Source organism: Antechinus flavipes, chromosome 6, assembly GCF_016432865.1.
Source record: "Antechinus flavipes isolate AdamAnt ecotype Samford, QLD, Australia chromosome 6, AdamAnt_v2, whole genome shotgun sequence".
Taxonomy (NCBI): domain Eukaryota; kingdom Metazoa; phylum Chordata; class Mammalia; order Dasyuromorphia; family Dasyuridae; genus Antechinus; species Antechinus flavipes.
In genome coordinates this window covers 78835423-78856635 of record NC_067403.1, presented here as the reverse complement: position 1 = coordinate 78856635, position 21213 = coordinate 78835423, and the positions used below count along the sequence as shown (strand labels likewise).

At 38.3% G+C, this 21213-nt stretch overlaps 1 long non-coding RNA gene across 2 annotated transcripts in view; it reads left to right on the top strand.

Moving 5' to 3' along the window:
- The first annotated feature begins 5647 nt into the window (after positions 1 to 5647).
- LOC127540749 (uncharacterized) overlaps positions 5648 to 21213 on the top strand; it is a 53248-nt gene continuing 37682 nt past the window's right edge. For both annotated transcript variants that reach the window (XR_007948274.1, XR_007948273.1), the window contains exon 1: positions 5648 to 5810. This is a non-coding gene — a long non-coding RNA (uncharacterized LOC127540749). The remainder of the gene's footprint in view (positions 5811 to 21213) is intronic.

Genomic DNA, 21213 nt, shown 5'->3' with positions numbered 1-21213 from the left:
ATAGACCCATTTTGATCTTATCTTGGTATATGGTGTTAAGTGTGGGTCCATGCCTAATTTCTGCCATACTAATTTCCAATTATCCCAGCAGTTTTTATCAAATAATGAATTCTTTTCCCAGAAGTTAGGGGCTTTGGGTTTGTCAAACACTAGATTGCTATAATTGACTATTCTGTCTTGTGAGCCTAGCCTTTTCCACTGATCCACTAATCTATTTCTTAGCCAATACCAAATGGTTTTGGTGACTGCTGCTTTATAATATAATTTTAGATCAGGTACAGCTAGGCCACCTTCATTTGATTTTTTTTTCATTAATTCCCTTGAGATTCTCGACTTTTTATTGTTCCATATGAATTTTGTTGTTATTTTTTCTAGATCAATAAAATATTTTCTTGGAAGTCTGATTGGTATAGCACTAAATAAATAGATTAGTTTAGGGAGTATTGTCATCTTTATTATGTTCGCTCGGCCGATCCAAGAGCACTTAATATTTTTCCAATTATTTAAGTCTGACTTTATTTGTGTGGAGACTTTTTTATAATTTTGCTCATATAATTCCTGACTTTCCTTTGGTAGATAGATTCCCAAATATTTTATGGTATCAACAGTTATTCTGAATGGAATTTCTCTTTGTATCTCTTGCTGTTGGGTTTTGTTGGTGATGTATAAAAATGCTGAGGATTTATGGGGATTTATTTTGTAGCCAGCTACTTTGCTAAAATTATGAATTATTTCCAATAGCTTTTTGGTAGAATCTCTGGGGTTCTCTAGGTATACCATCATATCATCTGCAAAGAGTGATAGTTTGGTTTCCTCATTGCCTACTCTAATTCCTTTTATATCTTTCTCGACTCTTATTGCCGAGGCTAGTGTTTCTAATACGATATTAAATAATAATGGTGATAGTGGGCAACCTTGCTTCACTCCAGATCTTACTGGGAAAGGTTCCAGTTTTTCCCCATTGCATATGATGCTTACTGATGGTTTTAAATATATGCTCCTGACTATTTTAAGGAAAAGTCCATTTATTCCTATGCTCTCAAGTGTTTTTATTAGGAATGGATGTTGGATTTTATCAAATGCTTTTTCTGCATCTATTGAGATGATCATGTGGTTTTTGTTTGTTTGGTTATTGATATAGTCAATTATGCTAATAGTTTTCCTAATATTGAACCAGCCCTGCATTCCTGGTGTAAATCCTACTTGGTCATAGTGTATTATCCTGGTGACAATTTTCTGTAATCTTTTTGCTAATATTTTATTTAAGATTTTAGCATCAATATTCATTAGGGAGATTGGTCTATAATTTTCTTTCTCTGTTTTCAGCCTACCTGGTTTAGGTATCAGTACCATATCTGTGTCATAAAAGGAGTTTGGTAGGACTCCTTCAATCCCTATTTTTTCAAATAGTTTATATAACATTGGAGTTAATTGTTCTTTAAATGTTTGGTAGAATTCACATGTAAATCCATCTGGTCCTGGGGATTTTTTCTTAGGGAGTTGATTGATAGTTTGTTCTATTTCTTTTTCTGAGATGGGACTGTTTAGGATATTTACTTCTTCCTCTGTTAGTTTGGGCAAGCTGTATTTTTGGAGGTATTTTTCTATTTCATTTAAGTTGTCGAATTTATTGGCATAAAGTTGGGCAAAGTAACTCCTAATTATTGCTCTAATTTCCTCTTCGTTAGTGGTGAGTTCTCCCTTTTCATTTTTAAGACTAACAATTTGATTTTCCTCTTTCCTTTTTTTAATCAGATTTACTAAGGGTTTGTCTATTTTGTTGGTTTTTTCATAGAACCAACTCTTAGTTTTATTAATCAATTCAATAGTTTTTTTTACTTTCAATTTTATTGATCTCACCTTTTACTTTTAGAATTTCAAGTTTAGTGTTTGACTGGGGGTTTTTAATTTGTTCCTTTTCTAGCATTTTTAATTGCAAACCCAATTCATTGACCTTCTCTTTCTCTATTTTATACAAATAGGCCTCTAGAGATATGAAATTTCCCCTTATTACCGCTTTGGCTGCATCCCATACATTTTGGTATGATGTCTCATTATTATCGTTTTCTTGGGTGAAGTTATTAATTATGTCTATGATTTGCTGTTTCACCCAATCATTCTTTAGTATGAGATTATTTAGTTTCCAATTATTTTTTGGTCTACTTCCCCCTGCTTTTTTGTTGAATGTAATTTTCATTGCATCGTGGTCTGAAAAGGATGCATTTACTATTTCTGCCTTACTACATTTGAGTTTGAGGTTTTTATGTCCTAATATATGGTCAATTTTTGTATAGGTTCCATGAACTGCTGAAAAGAAAGTGTATTCCTTTCTGTCTCCATTACATTTTCTCCAGAGATCTATCATATCTAACTTTTCTAGTATTCTATTTACCTCTTTGACTTCTTTCTTATTTATTTTGTGGTTTGATTTATCTAATTCTGAGAGTGCAAGGTTAAGATCTCCCACTATTATAGTTTTACTGTCTATTTCTTCTTGCAGCTCTCTTAGTTTCTCTTTTAAGAATTTAGATGCTACCCCACTTGGTGCATATATGTTTAATATAGATAGTGCTTCATTATCCATGCTACCCTTTAGCAAGATATAGTGTCCTTCCTTATCTCTTTTAATTAGGTCAATTTTTGCTTTAGCTTGATCTGAGATCAGGATGGCTACCCCTGCTTTTTTGACTTCACCTGAAGCATAGTAGATTTTGCTCCAACCTTTTACCTTTAACCTGCATGTATCTCCCCGCTTCAGGTGTGTTTCCTGTAAACAACATATTGTAGGATTCTGGCTTTTAATCCATTCTGCTAACCGCTTCCTCTTTATGGGGGAGTTTACCCCGTTCACGTTTATGGTTAGAATGACCAATTCTGTATTACTTGCCATCTTGTTAACCCCGGTTTATGCTTTCCTCCCTTCTTTCCCCTTTCCCCCCCTTCCAAGTATTAAGCTTGTGAGCACCCCTTGCTTCTCACAGCCCTCCCTTTTTAGTGTCCCTCCCCCCGCCTTTGAGTTCCTCCCCCTATCTTACCCCTTTCCCTCCCAGTTCCCGTATTCCCTTCCGCTTAGCTTATTCCTTCCCTTTCCACTTTTCCCTTCTCACTTTTCAATGAGATGGGAGAAGTTTCACCATAGATTGAATATGTCTTAAGATTTTTCACTTAAAGCCAATTCTGAAGGCAGTAAGATACCCACTATATTCATCCCCCTCCATTCTTTCTCTCAGATATAATAGGTTTCCTATGCCTCTTCATGAGATGTACTACCCCCACTTTACCCTTTTTCTGGTACAATGTCCTTTCCACATCAATTTCTAGAACAAGGTATACATGTATTCTTTATACATCTATATAGTCAAAATATACTTCCCAAGATTAATCTTTACCTTTTTAGATTTCTCTTGAGTTCTATATTTGTAGATCAAACTTTTTGTTAAGTTCTGGTTTTTTCATCAGAAATAGATGAAATTCGCTTACTTCGTTGAATGTCCATCTTCTTCCCTGGAAAAAGATGCTCATTCTCGCTGGGTAAGTTATTTTTGGTTGCATACCAAGTTCCTTAGCCTTTCGGAATATCATATTCCAGGCCCTTCGATCTTTTAATGTGGATGCTGCCAGATCCTGGGTGATCCTTATTGTGGCTCCTTGATACTTGAATTGGGTTTTTCTAGCCGCTTGCAATATTTTTTCTTTCATCTGAGGGTTCTGGCATTTGGCCACTATATTCCTTGGTGTTTTGATTTTAGGATCCCTTTCAGTGGGTGATCGATGAATCCTTTCAATGTTTATTTTTTCCTCTGTTCCTATGACTTCTGGGCAGTTCTCTTTGATAATTTCCTGGAAGACAGTGTCCAGGCTCTTTTTTTCATCATGTTTTTCTGGGAGTCCAATGATTCTCAGATTGTCTCTCCTGGATCTGTTTTCCAGGTCTGTTGTCTTCCCCAGAAGGTATTTCACATTTTTCTCCATTGTTTGATTTTTTTGGATTTGCTTGACTAATTCTTCTTGTCTCCTCGAGTCATTCAATTCCACTTGTTCAATTCTGATTTTCAGTGAAGTATTCTCTTCACTCACTTTTTAAAAATCTTTCTCTAATTGTCCAATTGAGTTCTTTTGTTCTGTGGAATTTTTTTCCATTTCGCCAATTTTGTTTTTTAGAGAGCTGTTTTCTGTTTCCAGTTCACTAATCCTATTTTTCAAGGATTTTACTTCTTTATCCACTCTCTCTTTAACTGACTTCTCCAGGCTCTTTTGCCAAGCCTCCCTCTCCTTTTCCCATTTTTCTTCTAGCTCCCTTGTGAGAGCCTTTTTAATCACTTCTATGAGGTTCATCTGTGCTGAGGAACAGACGATCTCCTCCTTTGGGGAATCACCTGGGGACTGCCTGTTTTTAGTCTCCTCAGGATTTAGAGTCCGCTCTCTATCTGTGTAGAAGCTGTCAAGGGTTAAAGTCCTCTTCAGCTTCTTGCTCATTCTGTCTATTAATCAGAGACAAACTACCAAAGAAAAACAGAAAAAACTGGAGTCTTTCTTTGGGGGGGGGGCTGGGTGTGTTATCGAGCTTCCTCTACAGACTGCAGGGGGCAGCAGTGAGGCACTAGCAGGACTGTGCTGCGCCTGCGCTCTGAGATCCCAAAGCATGCTGAGTCACTGAGGGGGGGAAGGGGGGGACGGCCAGGTCCTGAGAGACTCCAGCTGTTTGGGGTTGTATTCTTCAGCCCCGGTGTTTTTAGCTTCTCTGCTGGGCTGCTGACTTGCTGCCGGAGCAAAGTATCCAAACCTGTAGCGAAGCTCTCCCCGCAGAGATGGCTGCGATCACTCTCCACCCCCTCTCCAGTCTGCTCCCGCGCTCTCACTGCCGCTGCCCTCAGCCTGCGCCCGATCTAAAACCGCCCCAGCCCTCCAGTAAAGACAGACCTTTCGTGGCGGATCTCAAGGATGGCTTCTCTTGGTAACTATTTGTGGGGTTTTTTTTCAGTCAAGCATTGATTCAGAGGCTTGTAATGAAATGGATAGTGAGAGAAAGCGTGGAGCTTATGCAGCTGTGAGCCTCCTCTCCGCCATCTTAACCGGAAGTCTAGATAATTCTTCTTGCTAAATAGGTTGGAAGCTCAGATGAAAGGACATTAATATTGCCAATGCCCTCTACATTCCTATATCCTAGACAAAACCACAGTCACCCCATCCTAGTTGCAATGTTACTGCAAGCGCATCTTCACTATTACATATCTTATATCTATAGTTTCCACAGAAGCAATATTAGCACAAGATAATTATAATATATGTATAATTAGTTATATTATTAATATTTATTTATTACATATGTGTATAATCAATTGTTATAATTACATCTTATATCTTATAAAGATATAATTATAAGCTGTAATTATATCATTAATGTTTTATATAATAATGCATATCTATGTGCAATATTATATATAAATTTTTATTATATAAATACAATGCATATATACATGATTACATCTACATGTATATATATTATATATATAATATATGAAAATTATACATTTTAATCACAAGGCATAGCCTACATCATATTACAGAGGCAACTAGCTTGACTGAATTGTATCTTCTGATTGACACATGTCACAATGGGTGCTCTTTCCACAGAGAGGGTGTCAGCCCTCATCTTGGAGATTGGAGCTGACTGCTGTTAGCACTGCAGGGTTGGACACCACTGCCAAGGGCGCCGTGGGTGTAAGAACAATGCCTTCAGCATTGCTAGAGGAAGGAGCTAGGAGCCAACCAATCTTCTGATCTTCAGCCATGGTCGGTCTTCCACATAGGTAAGGTAGGCAGCCTGAAATCACCATTAGTGTCACTCCTTGGGGACCTCCTGGAAATATCCATATTTTAACTGGGTTAAAGCATTTTGTTTTTCTGGAAGGTAAAATGCACTGCCTAGCTAACAACATGTTTACAAAGATTGGATGATATGGTTTCACCTTTTTTCCTGAGGGGTATTGGGGGAAAGGAGGAAAGGGGACAGAAAAGGGGAAAGGAGAGGAGGAGGGAAAGGGAGAGAAGAGAAGGGAAGAGAAGGGATGGGGAGAAGAAGAGGAGAGAAAAGGTAAATAAAAGAACAGGATAAGATAGGAGGGAAAAGGAAAATGGAAAAGAAAAGAGGAAGAGGAGGAAAGAATAAGAAAGGGAAGAAGGGAATTGGAGGGAAGGAAGAGGAGAGAGAAGAGGGGAGAGAAGGAAAGAGAAAGAGTTGCAGATGGAAAAGGGAGGAGAGGAGAAGAAGAAAAAAGGAAAAGCAAAGGGAAGAGGAGAAGAAAGAGAAGATGAAGAAAAAGCCACAGAGCATGACATGCTGTCCAGTCTAATGGGGACCTGTATCAAAAATCACAGGACACTATGTCCAGTGCCAGATAGAACCTTATTGTTTACTTAATCCAAATTCCTCATTTGGACATATAAAGAAACTGGGGCCCAGAAAAGAAGTGATTCATGATGGGTCATACAGGGATTTAATGGAGAAGCCTAAATTTTTGAAGCTAAGTCCTCTGCCTTCAAATCTCATAGCTACTCCCCATTCATATGGCCGGCCTCATCCCAGCCCCAGGATGCTGGGGCCATGGGTCAGGCCATGGGAGGCTAAGAAGCTAATGAAAGAAGGAAGAGTGAAGGTAAAAGATGAAAAGCTTACCCATTGCTGAGGACCAGACCTTGGCTACAGTGGCTCCTCTCTGGGGCTTTGGGGCATCTGCTCAGAGTAAAATAGGCAAAGCCTACAAGGCTGAGATCCCTTAACATGGATCAGAAAGCATTTCCTGAGACTCCTGTCAAAAGACTTAGGTGTCAACTCCATTTGTTATTTCCTTCTTATGGCAATTCGAGACTTCACCTTCCCAGGTCTATAACATGAGGGCATTAGACTCCATAGCCTAAGGTATCTTCATGTTTAAAGTCTCTGATCCTAGGACAGCTAGGGGGAACAGTGGATAGAGCCTGGACTCAGGAGGACTTGAATTCAGATCTGGCCTGAGTTACTCACTAACTGTGTGACCCTGAACGAGTCACTGAACTTTGAATTGCCTCCAAAAAGAAAATTATGTTAGATAGAAACATGGAGTCAAATCCCATTTCCTGTAGAAACAGCAGTTGCCTTGGAAGATCTCCCAAGTCTTGTGACAGCTTCCACAGCCCCAGTTTCTCAAGGTCAACATCACCTACAGAGGACCTCTTAAAATGATCTGAATCAGCTCACATGCTACACTGATAAACCAAGGATTAAGCTCAAAGGCTCTTTCATCCTAGAAATGATTCCTCCTGTATCAAAATCATACTGCTCCTAAGAATAAAACCTGCCTTTGCACAGCAAAGATGCACATTATTATTTACTAGAGTATTCACAAGGGGTTGATGGGTAAGATGGTGAAGTGATAAGAAAGATGAAACTTCCAATCCTGCTCCCGACATTCATTAGCTATGTGATGCTGGAAAAGTCATTTAACCTTTTTGAGCCTGAATTTTTTCATTTATAAAATGGGTATACTAATGCCTGTAGCACTTACTCTGTTGTGAGGCTCAAGTAACTTAAAAAGACATATCTTGCATATTTTAAAACACTATATAAATGCAAGCTATTAATGTTATTAGCTCTTGCTAATTTTCTCTCTTCATATGATTGTACAATAATAAGTTCCCATTTATATCGCATTTTACCCAAAGCTTTGTAGCTATTATCTCATTTAGCCTCGAAAAATCTACACCAGGTTTAGAGGGCCATGTATCTAGAGTTGGGAGGGATCCCTGAGATAATCTGAGCCAATCTCCTCATGTTATAGCTGAGAAAACTAATGTCTGCAATGGTTAAGTGACCTGCCTGAGATTGAAAATGCTAGAGGAACGATTCAAATGTATGGCCCTTGATTCCAAAGCCTGTGCTCTCTCCTCAAGGCAGAACAACTGTGTTCTTGTAGTCATAGTCATGGTCATGGTTATGATAGTAATCATTATTGTTGTTGTTTCAATTATGTCTGACTTTTCATGATCCCATCTGGGATTTTCTTGGCAAGGACACCAGAATGGTAGATCATTTCCTTCTCAAGATGATGAGGAAACTGAGGCAAATAAGCTTAAATGACTTACCCAGGATTACACAACTAGTAAATAAATGTCTGAGGCTGCATTTGAACTCAGGAAGACTCATTTTCTTAACTTCAGGTCCAGAACTTTATACACTCTGCCACCTTGCTGCCTCAGAACAAGTGCAATTGTCTATTTTATCAATGAGGGAAACAATATGAGAATGTCCAAGTTACTTGGCCAAGCTCAGTAGCTGTGCCAAAATCCAGAACCAAGTCCTCTGTCTCCTTCTTCTTCCCCCCATATCACACACACACACACACACACACACACACACACACACACACACACACACACACAACTATATCCTGCAGGGCAAAGAAGTGGGTACTCAATACAACTTCCAGAATCCCACAAATAATGAATCCCCAATGGGGAGTAGGAAGAAGGCTGTCTTAGAGTAGCCATTAATTTCTTCTAAGATGCTGATGCCTTGAAGATACTCTGAGTTTGTAGAACTTGTTTAAGACTATTTTTTTCCAATCTCATGCAACGCTTTAGCAACTATTACTGGTATTTAAAAAAGAAAAGAAAAGCGGAGCTGCACATCTTGCTGATACAGCAGAGGAGCTCTCTCATGGCACAGCAATATTGGCCAGCATCCACAAGAACAAAACAGATTTTCAGCCCAGTCAGCAGTCCACCATTTGGGCTGATGGCAGTCAGGTTTGGCCCTAGGCAAAACGCAAAGGTAGGTGAAGATGTCTTCGGAGCCTTCAGCTTCACCATGCCCACTTCTCTTCCCCTCACCTTCTCCCTCCTGGAAATTCTATCTCTAGATTTAGAAGAGACCTAAAAGGCCATCCAGGCTTCTCCCTTCACTTTTCAGATAAGGAAACTGAGGCACAGGAAAGTGACATATTCATGGTTACCAGGTCCTCTCTCTCTGTAAAGTCAAAGCTTTTACTCCTGAATCACTCTGCCTTAGACTCAATGCTTTCCTGTGGCCTTTCAGGTCTGGCCAGCAACAAACTATTAGCAAGCTCATTCCTGCTCCCTACCCCACTCCGCCAGGTTTTAGTGCTACCTCTAAGGGGAGTATCCACATTTGTAAAAAGGAGTCAGCCATTCTTCTACTGGACATTCATCTCAAGGAGGTCAAAAGCAAAAGAACCCCATATTTGGGAAAGAAAAAGAAAATGAAAACAAAATTGATCGGACAGATAGGTTGAGACAAGGATAGAGACTATTGACTGTGACTTCATTAGTATTAGGAACTCCAAGGGAAGGAGTGCCTTCCCTTCACCAGTGCAGCATGGTACCTTCTCTTCGATTTAGAGCCTTAAAGAGCATTGCCTATTAACAAAGTCAAATAATTCGTCCAGGTTCAGACAGTTGTGATTTGTCAGAAACAAGATCTGAATTCAACTTGTACGAGATTCAAGGTCAATTCTCTAGAGAGGAAGACATAATAATTGTCCATATGGCAAGAAAAATCTTGCATCCTATCAAGACTTTGACTGTAGACCAGAAGACTGCATGTTAGATACCTAGAGTTTTATCCCAATATGAATCACCTTAAGAGGAATTGGCATGAAGATGTTGTATACACCTTGCCAGGGCATCTCTCCTACACACACACATGCACACAAATTGTTAAATAACTAATGATCCTAGTTTGTGATTTTTTTTTTCAAAGGACGTAGGAGATTATCACAGTAAATGTGCTTTCACTCTGAAAAAATGCTGACAGTTCTGAATCCGATTTGAACACCGAATGCCAATTTTAAAGTATATGTGTGTGTATCTTTGGTGTATTTAACGCTCTTGGAAATTCTGGATTGACAGCCCTGAAATGTCTGCCTGTCAATCTAGCAGCCTACCCACCTTGGTATCTCTATCTCTGAAGCTCAGGTTGCATGGGGGATCAGGGTGCTGAGAGTGAAAGGCATCCTCTTATCGGTGAAAGGCACACAACATGAGCTTTTCCAAGTTAGGATTTCCCTTCTACCACCACCAGGCTCCTCTCTGTTCTGGAGAAATGAGAGGCTATTGTGGAATCATGTCAATAATTTTGGATTGGGATTTGAAAGACCAGAGGTCACATTTTTTTTTGTTGTTGTTTAGTTGTGTCCAACTCTTCATGGCCTCGTGGACATAACATGTCAATACTGTCCATGAGGTTTTCTTGGGCAAAGTGGTTTGCCATTTCCTTCTCTAGTAAATTAAGACAGAGACAGGTCAAATAGCTTGTAAAAGGCTGGATTTGAACTCATGTCTTCTTGACTCTAAATCCAACATTCTATCCACTGATCTACTAGCTGCCTCCAAGGCAAATGAGGGTTAAATGACTTACCTCAAATTACACACCTAGTAAGTGTTGAGAGGAATCTTCCTGACTTCAGACTTGCCATTCTATCTATCAAGACAACTAGCTGTCCCACCACTCACTAACCCTTTAAGCAAGTCATTTATTGTTTCAGGTTCAATTTTCTTCACTATAAAATGAAGGGGGGCATTGAATTTACTGATTTCTATAGTCAATTTCAACCCTCAAATGCTATAATTCTAGGCTAAACCGAGGGCTCTTGAAATTACTTCTAATACTCTTTATATTTGAATGAGCATATTTAGCATGTGGCCTTATGTAGTCTTAGTGAGTTGTCCATTGGACTGAGAAGTTAAGTAATTTATCCTTAATCATACAATTAGTATTTGTCAGAGCCTGGCCTTGAATTCTTCCTTGTCTTTCTAACTAATTCCAATGCCAGCTCTTTATCTACTATTCCTTGGTTGCCTATTTAAATATTTATTGATTGAAATGCTAAAAGCTGATGCCCACATGGAAGGAAATTACAAGGGGCAGCTCAGCCAAAGTCAAGTGGATAAGGCCCTGGAAATCCCACTTTTCTGAAACTGGTATCCTTCCTGAGATAGAGTTTGTTCTGGTATCAAAAGAAAAAAAAAGCTCTGAGCTTAAAATCAACAGAGACCTGGATTTGCAACCTACCTCTCATTCTTTCTAATGGTGGTAGCATATTACTTCAAGTCTCTGAACCTCAGTTTCCTAATCTGGAAAATGGAATTGTGTAATATATGTATCATCTACCTCATACTTAAATATGCTCAGATTTATGCCAGGAAACCAACCCTCTTAATTTATACTCTCTTCCTTAACAGAGACCATCTCCCCCCGGGTCAGTATAGACAGTTGACAGCTATTGTATAATCATTAAGGCCATTTAAGTTTATCCCTACAGTAAGATAAAGAGAGGCAAAAACGTGTAGGTCCTGGGCTTTGGGAACCCATGCAATATAGGAATCTCTCCAAGAATCTTGCCACTAACTATATGTGATTGCAGCCCTGGCAGATAACACTGTGTTCAGGAAAAAGATAGAGGGGGTAGGAAAGGGAGTGAGGGGAACTGTGAGTAAAGGATAATAACAATATCTTACATTTATACATTCTTTTAATTACTTCATTTGAATCTCACTTCAATTTCATAAGAGGTGCTATTATTATTCCTGTTTTTACAGATAAGGAAACTGAAGCTAACAGAATTGTCCAGAATCAATCAATAAGCATTAATTAAGTGCTTGCTATGTACCAGGCAGGCTCATACAACTAGGATGTTTCTGAAGGAACACTTGCCCCCAAGACTTCTTAATTCTAAACCCAAGATTCCATCCACTAAAACTAAATGACATATCTATCAGACCTTCTACTTCCCCTTCTACGTCCCCTTCCACACACATATCTTGATCAGATTCCTTCCATCAAATGTATAGGCACAGACATACGGAGAGAAACCCAAAGGAGTTTTGCTCTTTATTATAAACGAGTGGATTGAGTGGGAAGATTGAAAGTAATGATTAAAATAATGTTCAAGAATTTGAACCTGTTTAAGACTGACATGTAGCTGGGATTCACCCACCTTTACAGAGCTTGGCTTCTCAAGAAGCCAGACGGTCCATTAGACAGACACTCTAGGGAACCATGTACTGGGCCTAGGGATCTCATTTCTAAGAGTTGGGAATCATGCAAAGGACCGGGTCAGCAGCTACTAGCCACAACTGCTGGCTCCTCTGTCCTCTGAAAATCATCTTAAATTCCCACGCCACTGAGCAAATGCAAGAGTGTTTTCTGATGCGACCTGACCTTTGTTCAGTTAGTGATTAATTTTTGAAGGGTCAAGGAACAGAAACCTTCTCCAGTTTCTTCTTGGGGGCTGTGACTGCTTTCCACTCAAATGTTTCATTTGTTTCTCTCACAACAAGACTTAGTCCAGGAAAACTTTTTTTTTTTTATCATTCATCATCAAAACCCCACTCTCATAAATCATTGGGAGAAGGTTAAGCCCATGAAGCTCTCTTCTGGACCTACTTCTTTATTACCTGGCTTTCCGGTAACATTGGCTACCCCTGTTGTCATTACATGGACCCATGTGCCTCATTTCCTTCCAATGCCTGCTACTATTATCTGTTCCATCTTCCAAAGTACCCACCTCCCCCACAGCCACAAGGGATCTTGAGGCAGAGCCCACGTGCATGAGGATGGCAGGTGGGAGGGCGGGAGTGGGAGGGGGCTTCATTAGAAAAGCAGGGAAGCCAGTTACAGTCATTATCCTTAGATAATTTTTAAGGTTCATCAATCTCCCATTTCTAGAAATGAGCTGGCCAGGCAGATGCAACAGAAGAACTGATCTGGGAAACAAACAAACCAATGAAAAAGGAACAGTTGGACAGTCATGCAGTGCTGTATGTTGCCTGGTCTGTTTCTAAAAAGGGAAAAGCAAAATTCTGTCATCCTTGCATTCCTGAGATAGAGAAAAAGGGAAGAGAAAGAAAGAGGAGGAGAGAAAAAGAGAAAGAAAAAGAGAGGGAGGGAGGAAAAGATAGAGGGAGAGAAGGAGGAAGAGGAGAGGGGGAAGAGAGAAGAAGGAAGAGAGAGAGAGAAAGAAGGAGAGAGAGAGAGAAAGGAGAGAGGAGAAGGGAGAGAAAGAAAGAAAAAGAGGAGGAGGAGGAGGAGAAGGAGGAGAGAGAGAAAGAGAGAAGAGCAGAGCAAGAGAGAGACAGAATTCAGCCAGCATACTAACAGAGTCACCAACATGGCATTTTTGACCCAATTTTGGCATCTGTAGCAGACCCAATATCTGCCCAGGTAAACAGTCCAAGCCACAGAGGATTAATGGGGCTGAGGGGTAGGAGGTATACTTGTTTTTCTAAGAAACAGACTTGTCAAACTGGGTGCCTCAAGTGATTTTGGATTCACACCCACTGTCTCCAGAACAGCTTGGTGCTGACGAGATTAGCTCATAGAAACACACTGGGATTCGCAGAGACACTGCCCACACAGAAGAGGCTGGCACTGTGGCAGAGCTCAAACAGACTGAGGGTTTTCAGGAGCAGCTCCTTTGTGACTGTTTTCCCCAAGGCTGATTTTTGGGCTGCTGTGAAAGGTCCTCAGCCTTAGAGTCGGGCCACTCAAGTTGTTTCTTGGTTCCTTGTCCCCGGCAGTCTCACAAAGTCAACTCCTTGGCCCCTTTTGCTGGAGCCTTAGAAGCAAACCCAAGTCCCTGTGCTTTTGACATCATGTTATTTATATTTCTAAGCATCTGAACAGGCTGCTTTTCCTTCACACCCCCAGCAGCTCCTCTGCCATGCCTGATAACCTGCTTGTATTGGCAGAGAGTTTCCTGTAACATGGATGCCTCACCTCCCTGCAATGATGATTTTCCAGCTCTGCTAGAGGTGCAGGGGCAGAATGGTGATGCTGAATTATAGACCAGAAGGACATGCATGAACACCAGGACCATGAGACCAGAAAAGATACAGGAGTCACACTCAGAAACCCCTAGAGGAAGATGGAAAGAAGTTACTTTCCCCTTTATAGCTAGGAGAGGGAGAATTCGTGACCAACTAGAGAATAATATCTTATATTTTCTTTTATCTTGGACTCCTTTAATAGTCCTGAGAAGCATATACATTCATTCTCAGAATTATGTTTTTAAATTAATAAAATGCAATACATAGGATTGTAAAGGAAACCAACTACACTGAAATGCATTTATCAAGGTACATTTATAAACAAATTCACAAACATCAGATTAAGAATCCTGGAACTGGAGATAGAGATGATCATAGAAGGCAAAAGAGATTAATTCCATTAAATAAGGTTAAATAGTTTTTACATTGATGTAATTAATTGAGATCATTATTGAAGGAGAAACACATTTATATCAAATATTACTATTAAAAATCTGAAACCCAAGATTTATTTATATATATATATATATTTTAATTTTTATTTAATAATTACTTTATATTGACACTCGTTTCTGTTCCGATTTTTTTCCCTCCCTCCCTCCACCCCCTCCCCTAGATGGCAAGCAGTCCTTTATATGTTGGATATGTTGCAGTATATCCTAGATACAATATATGTTTGCAGAACCGAACAGTTCTCTTGTTGCATAGGGAGAATTGGATTCAGAAGGTATAAATAACCCGGGAAGAAAAACAAAAATGCAGATAGTTCACATTCGTTTCCCAGTGTTCTTTCTTTGGGTGTAGCTGCTTTTGTCCGTCATTTATCAATTGAAACTCAGGTCTCTTTGTCAAAGAAATCCACTTCCATCAAAATATGTCCTCATACAATATCGTTGTCGAAGTGTATAATGATTTCCTGGTTCTGCTCATTTCACTTAGCATCAGTTCATGTAAGTCTCGCCAGTCCTCTCTGTATTCATCCTGCTGGTCATTTCTTACAGAACAATAATATTCCATAACATTCATATACCACAATTTACCCAGCCATTGTCCAATTGATGGGCATCCATTCATTTTCCAGTGAAACCCAAGATTTATAGGAAATTGATATAAATACATTAAAACAAGACCCTTCTCCCAAGTGGTCAAGAGATAAAAACAATTTTCAAAAGAGTTGTCAACTATGAAAGGAAAGGTCAATTAAAAATATCCCAAATCATAAACAATAAGAGGCAAATAAAATACCTTTTAGGATTTCATCTCATACCCTGCAAATTTGCAAAGTTGAACAAAAAAAGTTAGGAACAATCCGTGATAGAAGGTATGGAAAAATAAGTACACTAATCACTTTTAATAGACCTGTGACTTGATCCAACTATTCTGTATATCCAATATAGATTTATTCAAGAAACTAACTAAACTGTTCACACACTTTAACTCAGTGATTCTACTACTAGGTATATAGCTCAAGGAGGTTAAAGATCATGACAGAGACCCAAGACCTGCCATAATATTCATAGCAAAATCTTAAAAGCAAAGTGATTATCCAACTATTGGAGTATGTGAAATAACTGTATATACATGTAATGATATAGTATTGTGCAATAATAAATGATAAATAGAAAAAAATTCAGAAATGTGGAACATTTTATATGAATTATTGCAAACTCATCTTGTAATCACTGATGCAGGAATAAGTGGAGCCCAAAAAACAATACAAAGTGAAGACCAAAGAACAATACACGTGATAACTACCAACATTTATGAAGAGATCACTAAGAACTTAGAGATTAAACTTAAAAAAAAAAAACCTGAAGTTAACTGAAAAAACAAGAAAAGATAATGAAACATACCTTTCTTTTCTAGACAAAGAGATAGGGAACTACTAAGGCAGACTATTATATATGTTATCAGCCGCTGTCATTGTTTTTGCTTAAAACTGTTTTTCTTTGTTAGAAGGATGGATTCAATTCTGACCCCTGTAGCATCAAGGCAGGGAAGGGAGTAAAGAGAGATAAGCAGAAATGGTTGTGATAAAAAAACAAAACATCAATAAAACTTTTTTTTTAGAGAGCACCAAAGTTACATAATAAGTCCCAAACACCTCTGCTTCTTTTACCTATAGTCAGCAATTACATATGTGATTGTCACATAATCGCCATTTAATCTCTTTCTGGAGATTTCAACTGGTTCCAAATTGTTTTGGCTAATAAAAACTAAGGCGATTTGCAAGGAACTCCAGATGCAATTGGAACACTTCAGGGGATTGTGCAGCCTGAAAGCAGATGAAACTTAACTCAAATAAACATAAGGTAATATACATTGGCAAAAGGAATCTAAACTGTTAGTGTACATCTGTGAGATAAGAATTTGCAGAAACCTCTGAGGAAAAAGAGACCCAGGAGTAACTAATAAAGTCAGGAGTGGGCTAAGCAGCTGGAGAATGACCTAGCGTAGCAAGTCCTTGATAGGATGAACTGAATCAAAATTAATGAAGAGTCTGTGGATAACCCTAACTGAAACTTGTGGCCTAGAACTGTCCCTCAATACATAACACCCTTTCACAAATTTCACATTTAACTAGGGTAGGGCAATAAGAACTTTGCCCCAGGGTGGTGATATTTAGAAGGGGATAGTACTTGTACTACATTAGCAGGTAGAAACAAATGAGTTTGACATCTAGTTAGCAAGAATTATAAGTTAAAATAAGAAGCTACCAGATGGCACATTTCTTCCTCCATCAGCTACATTCCAGCTAAGTTTCTCTCTATAGTCATGCTTCCTCTCATCTATGTAGCCTTCTCAAGAGCATCCATCTCTCTTCTCCCAAAAAGATAATATCCTAGGAACTGTTCCTGCCCACCCACCCCTGAGCTTCGTGTTCTGAGGTTCAAGTTCTCTTCCCAAGATGCCTCTTCCTATCCTCCTTCCAATTCAACTTTGTCTTTAAAAGGATCTTAGTGATTATCTAGCCCAGTGGTTCCCAACCTTTTCAAGTATGAGGATATATTTTTGATGTAAAAATTCTACAGGATTCCTTCACAGGTGCATTTACACAAAATGATATAAAATGTCTGTTTTTCAAACTATGATGAATTCAGAAATTTTTTTAATGAATTTGTATTTTTTCTATATTAGAATCTATATACATTTAATACATGTACTAATACATGCAGATTGTAAGATGTTTTTTCAGCCTACAGCCTACAGAAGATATATTTGCTAAAGAGCATTAAAATAGTAAAAATTTGGTGTGCACATAATTCTATGCCATGCCAAGAGTCCTCCACCAATGGACTAAAGTCATTAATCTAGTCTAGCCTGTCTCTTTTGCTATTTCCCTCTCCAGCCTATAACTGTGAGACTAAGGTAGGGGTCAGGCATAGGCAATGGAAATGTTTAAGAATAGGAGGAAAGGAAGCTTGACTGCACTGGGGAAATTGTGCAGTACCCTTAATAACCTCAAGATTCTCCCTAAAGCAAAATTGCATCTTTTTAAAACATTAATAATCTCCTGGTGAAAAAATTTGTCTACAAAGCATAAAACACTACAGTATCCAAAGAATTAAAGTGAAAGGGTAACCCAAAGAGCAGTAGAGAATTACATGGAAGGGAAGAAGAGAGATGTAGCACAGGACCAAACAGACTCATGCTGGGAAGCAGGAAATAAGAACATCAACAAAGAGGTGGGTGACAATAAAAAGTAACAGCAGTCTTATAGTCATGCAGCAGAAGTGAGAGATTGGCAACCAAGAGTCCACCAATCAGTTAAAAAGCATTTATTAAGTACCTACTAAGTGTCAAGCACTGCTAGGTTCTTGGTAGCCCATGTGTCCTGTGCATTGATCCCTGTGTAATGTCAAAAGCTCTAGAAGAAAGCCCCCAGCATCTTAATTGGAACCCCCATAGGAGATTTTCTGGGGTCAATAGATAAAAATAGCATAGGATGGAAAGATATGGTTAGGTTGATATCTGTACTATTGGAGTTAACACCAACATGGATGAAAGCACAGATATATGGAAGTATGAATTTATATTGTGTTTTCTATATATCATCTCACTTGAATCTCAAAACAACCCTGTTTCAAAAATTGCTGTAGTTCAGTTTTTTCAGTCAATTGCCGTTTAAGTTGATTCAGGCTTTTCATGATCTCATCTGATACTGGAGTGGTTTGCCAATGTCTTCTACACTTCATTTTACATATCAGGAAATTGAAATATAGAGTTAAATGACTTGCCTACGGTTATGCATTTAGCAAACTTGTGAAATAAGATCTGAACTCACATTTTCTTGACTCCAAGTTCAGCACTCTCTCCAATAAGCAGCTCCACTGCTTCAAGATAAATGTCAGGATTTAAACCCAGAGATGTGTGGCTCCAAATCTCACATTCTACTCACCACTATGCTCTGTCTCGAGAGGGAAATGTATAAGAATACATTTTTAGAGGTACCTGTAGTTATCACACTTTCACCTTTGGTCCACAAAATCCTTGAGAGAAAAGACAAGAGTATCCACAGCTTTCTGTACCTTCCCTCAATGCTTAGGATGCTATACTGCCTTTCATGAGCAGTTCTTCAGTGTTGTTAGCTTATTGGCTCAGCTTATAATTTGGAGCAACAACCTAGAAAATTCTCACCAGGAATAATAATAATAATAAAAATATATGCTATAATAAATATTAATGGAAATAATCATTAGCATTTATATAGTGATTTTAAAAGTCTGCAAAGCACTTAACAATATTATTTCTGGGAAAGAGAAAGGTAGATTGTATTATTATCATAATTTTACAGATAGGGAAACTGAGGAAAACAAATTAAGTGGCTTGTCCACCATACAAGTTGCCCAACTTGTGGCAAATTAAGTGGCTTGCCCAAGATACAAGTGGTATCTGAGGCAGCATTGGAATAAAGGTCCGCCTGATTTCTAGTCTAGCACTCTATTCACCATACCAATTCCTTTGTGCTTCTGAAGACAATGGTATAAAAGCTGAATTACTCAACTCTTGGGTCATTTCTTTGTCAGTTCCAATGAGAATGAATTTTTAACACAGAAAACAAAGTTTAATAGGAAATTAAAAACCAAAGTCCATTGAGAAATTTTTTTAAAAGGCACCTAGTCACCACCCGTGACTTCTAGTCACCACACCAATATAGAGTGAGAAAAAACTGAGTTCAAATCTTGCCTCAGATACTTACTAGTTGTGTGCAAGTCGTTTCATCTACAGTTTTTCAACTATAAAAGTGAAATAGTAATAGTAACTAATTCCTACATTTATTGTGAAGATCAAATGAGGTAATATTTGTAAAGTGCTTAGCACAGTATCTGGCAGATAGTAGGAGCTTGATAAATATGTTCCATTGTAAAGGATGTTTGTGAGAGCAAGCAAAATAAGTGGGGCCAGAGTAGTACACGGTGGCAAGTGTTGTTCCAGTTTTCCAAAGAAAAACTTACATGAACCAATGCAAAGTGAGATGATTAGAACCAGGAGAACACTGAACATAGGGAACACCAACATTTAGCTCTTCTCAGCAATACAATGATCTAAGAAAATTCCAAAAAATTCATACTAGAAAATGCTATTCTTATCCAGAGAAAGAAATGATGGAATCTGAAGGCAGATTGAAGTATATTATTTTAACTTACTTTAATTTTTCATGTTTTTCCCTTTTGCACACAATTTTTATTTTATTAGTCATGTATAACAACATGACTGATATGGAAATAGGCTTTAAATGATTGCATATATACAACTGATATCAAATTGCTTACTGTCTTAGGGAGAGATGAGAGAAGAAAAGGAAAGAGAAAATTTGGAATCCTGAATTTTATTGGAAAATTTAATAGTAAAATTATCTTTGCACGTAATTAGAAAAAAACAAAATGTCATTTTAGAAAATTTTTAAATTAAAAAACTATAGTAAGTGAACCCAAATTCTACTCCAGGAAAAATAGTCTAACATATTATTAAAGGGATAGTTGGCAAGATCTTAGAAAGGGAAGGAAGTTATCATTAAACACCAACATGGCTTCATTGAATACAAGTCACAGCTAACTAAACTTATTTCTAGTATTCAGAGGAATCCTAGAGATATCGTTTACTTAAATTTCAGTAAAGTATTTCAAAGTCAATCATTCTATCCTTGAAGATAAGAAGGAAGATGAAAGCTAGATGATAATTGTTGAATGAATAAACCAGAAGAGTTATTAATCGATTTCTCTCAATTTGGATTTCTACTCAAATTTTTGAGTAGAGAGCTCCATGAATCTGTCCTTGGCCCTGTGCTATTAAATATTCTTAGTCATGATTTCATTTTGATAAATCCACAGAAGGCCTGCTTGTCAAATTTTGTGAAAATGACACGAAACTGCAAAGCAAAGGTAAGATATATGATGGCAGAGTCGGGATCAGAAAGAAAAAAAACTCATTCTCTTTAGGCTAAAATGATGGGTCAAATTAAATAAGACAAAATTTCACAGATATAAATGTCAAGTTCTACACTTAAATTTTAAAAATCTGCTTCAGATCAGTATGGTATATGCCTGGCTAGACAATGGTATCTGTGAAAAAAATCTTAACGCTTTATGGGACAGCAAAATCCTATGAGTGAGTAGTGTAAGATGGCAAACTTTCTCAGAATGCATTGAGAGAGGAAGGATGTGTCCCGAATGAGATGGGGATCTTTCTTCTGAACTCTGCCCTGGCCAGAACACATCTGAAGGATTGTAACCAGCTCTGAGTGCCCCATTTTAGGAAGAACATTAATAAAATGGAGGGAATCCAGATGAAAATAACCAAAACCTAGCACTGGTGAGCATGCCATAGAAGGCATGGAGAAGAAAGGACTCAGAGGAGCCACAATAGCCCACTTCAAATATGTGGAAAGCTATCAGATTCAAGAGGGGTCAGACTTAATCTTCTTGATCCAGGGAATCAGGCCAAGGAGCAATATGTGGATGTTACAAGATGCATAAAGATTTGGTATAATGGAAAACATTCTAACTCTTGGAGAAATCTGAAAGTGAGATGAGCTCTTTGGAAAAGTATTGGGATGAGACTTTTTTAAAGTTTTCAAGCAAAAGCTGGTTGGCTGTTTTGAGTATGTTCTAATAAGGATTATTCAAGTACAGGTGGAACAAGATGGCTCCTTGTGATGCTTACTTCTTTTCTCCAGAGATACAAAGCTCCTTTCCAGAGACTGATTTTTTTAAAAAGTACTTCATCTTTCTAGAGAAAAATGTATCCCATACCTCTTGTTAATCCTCCAGAGCATTGGGGTCCAGGAAATCTTAATATTTACCACTGCTTATAGCTTCAGACAATTCAGTTCCTTACTTTGCTGGTACCATTTTATTCTATTCTCCATCAATGTCATCTCTGGAACAG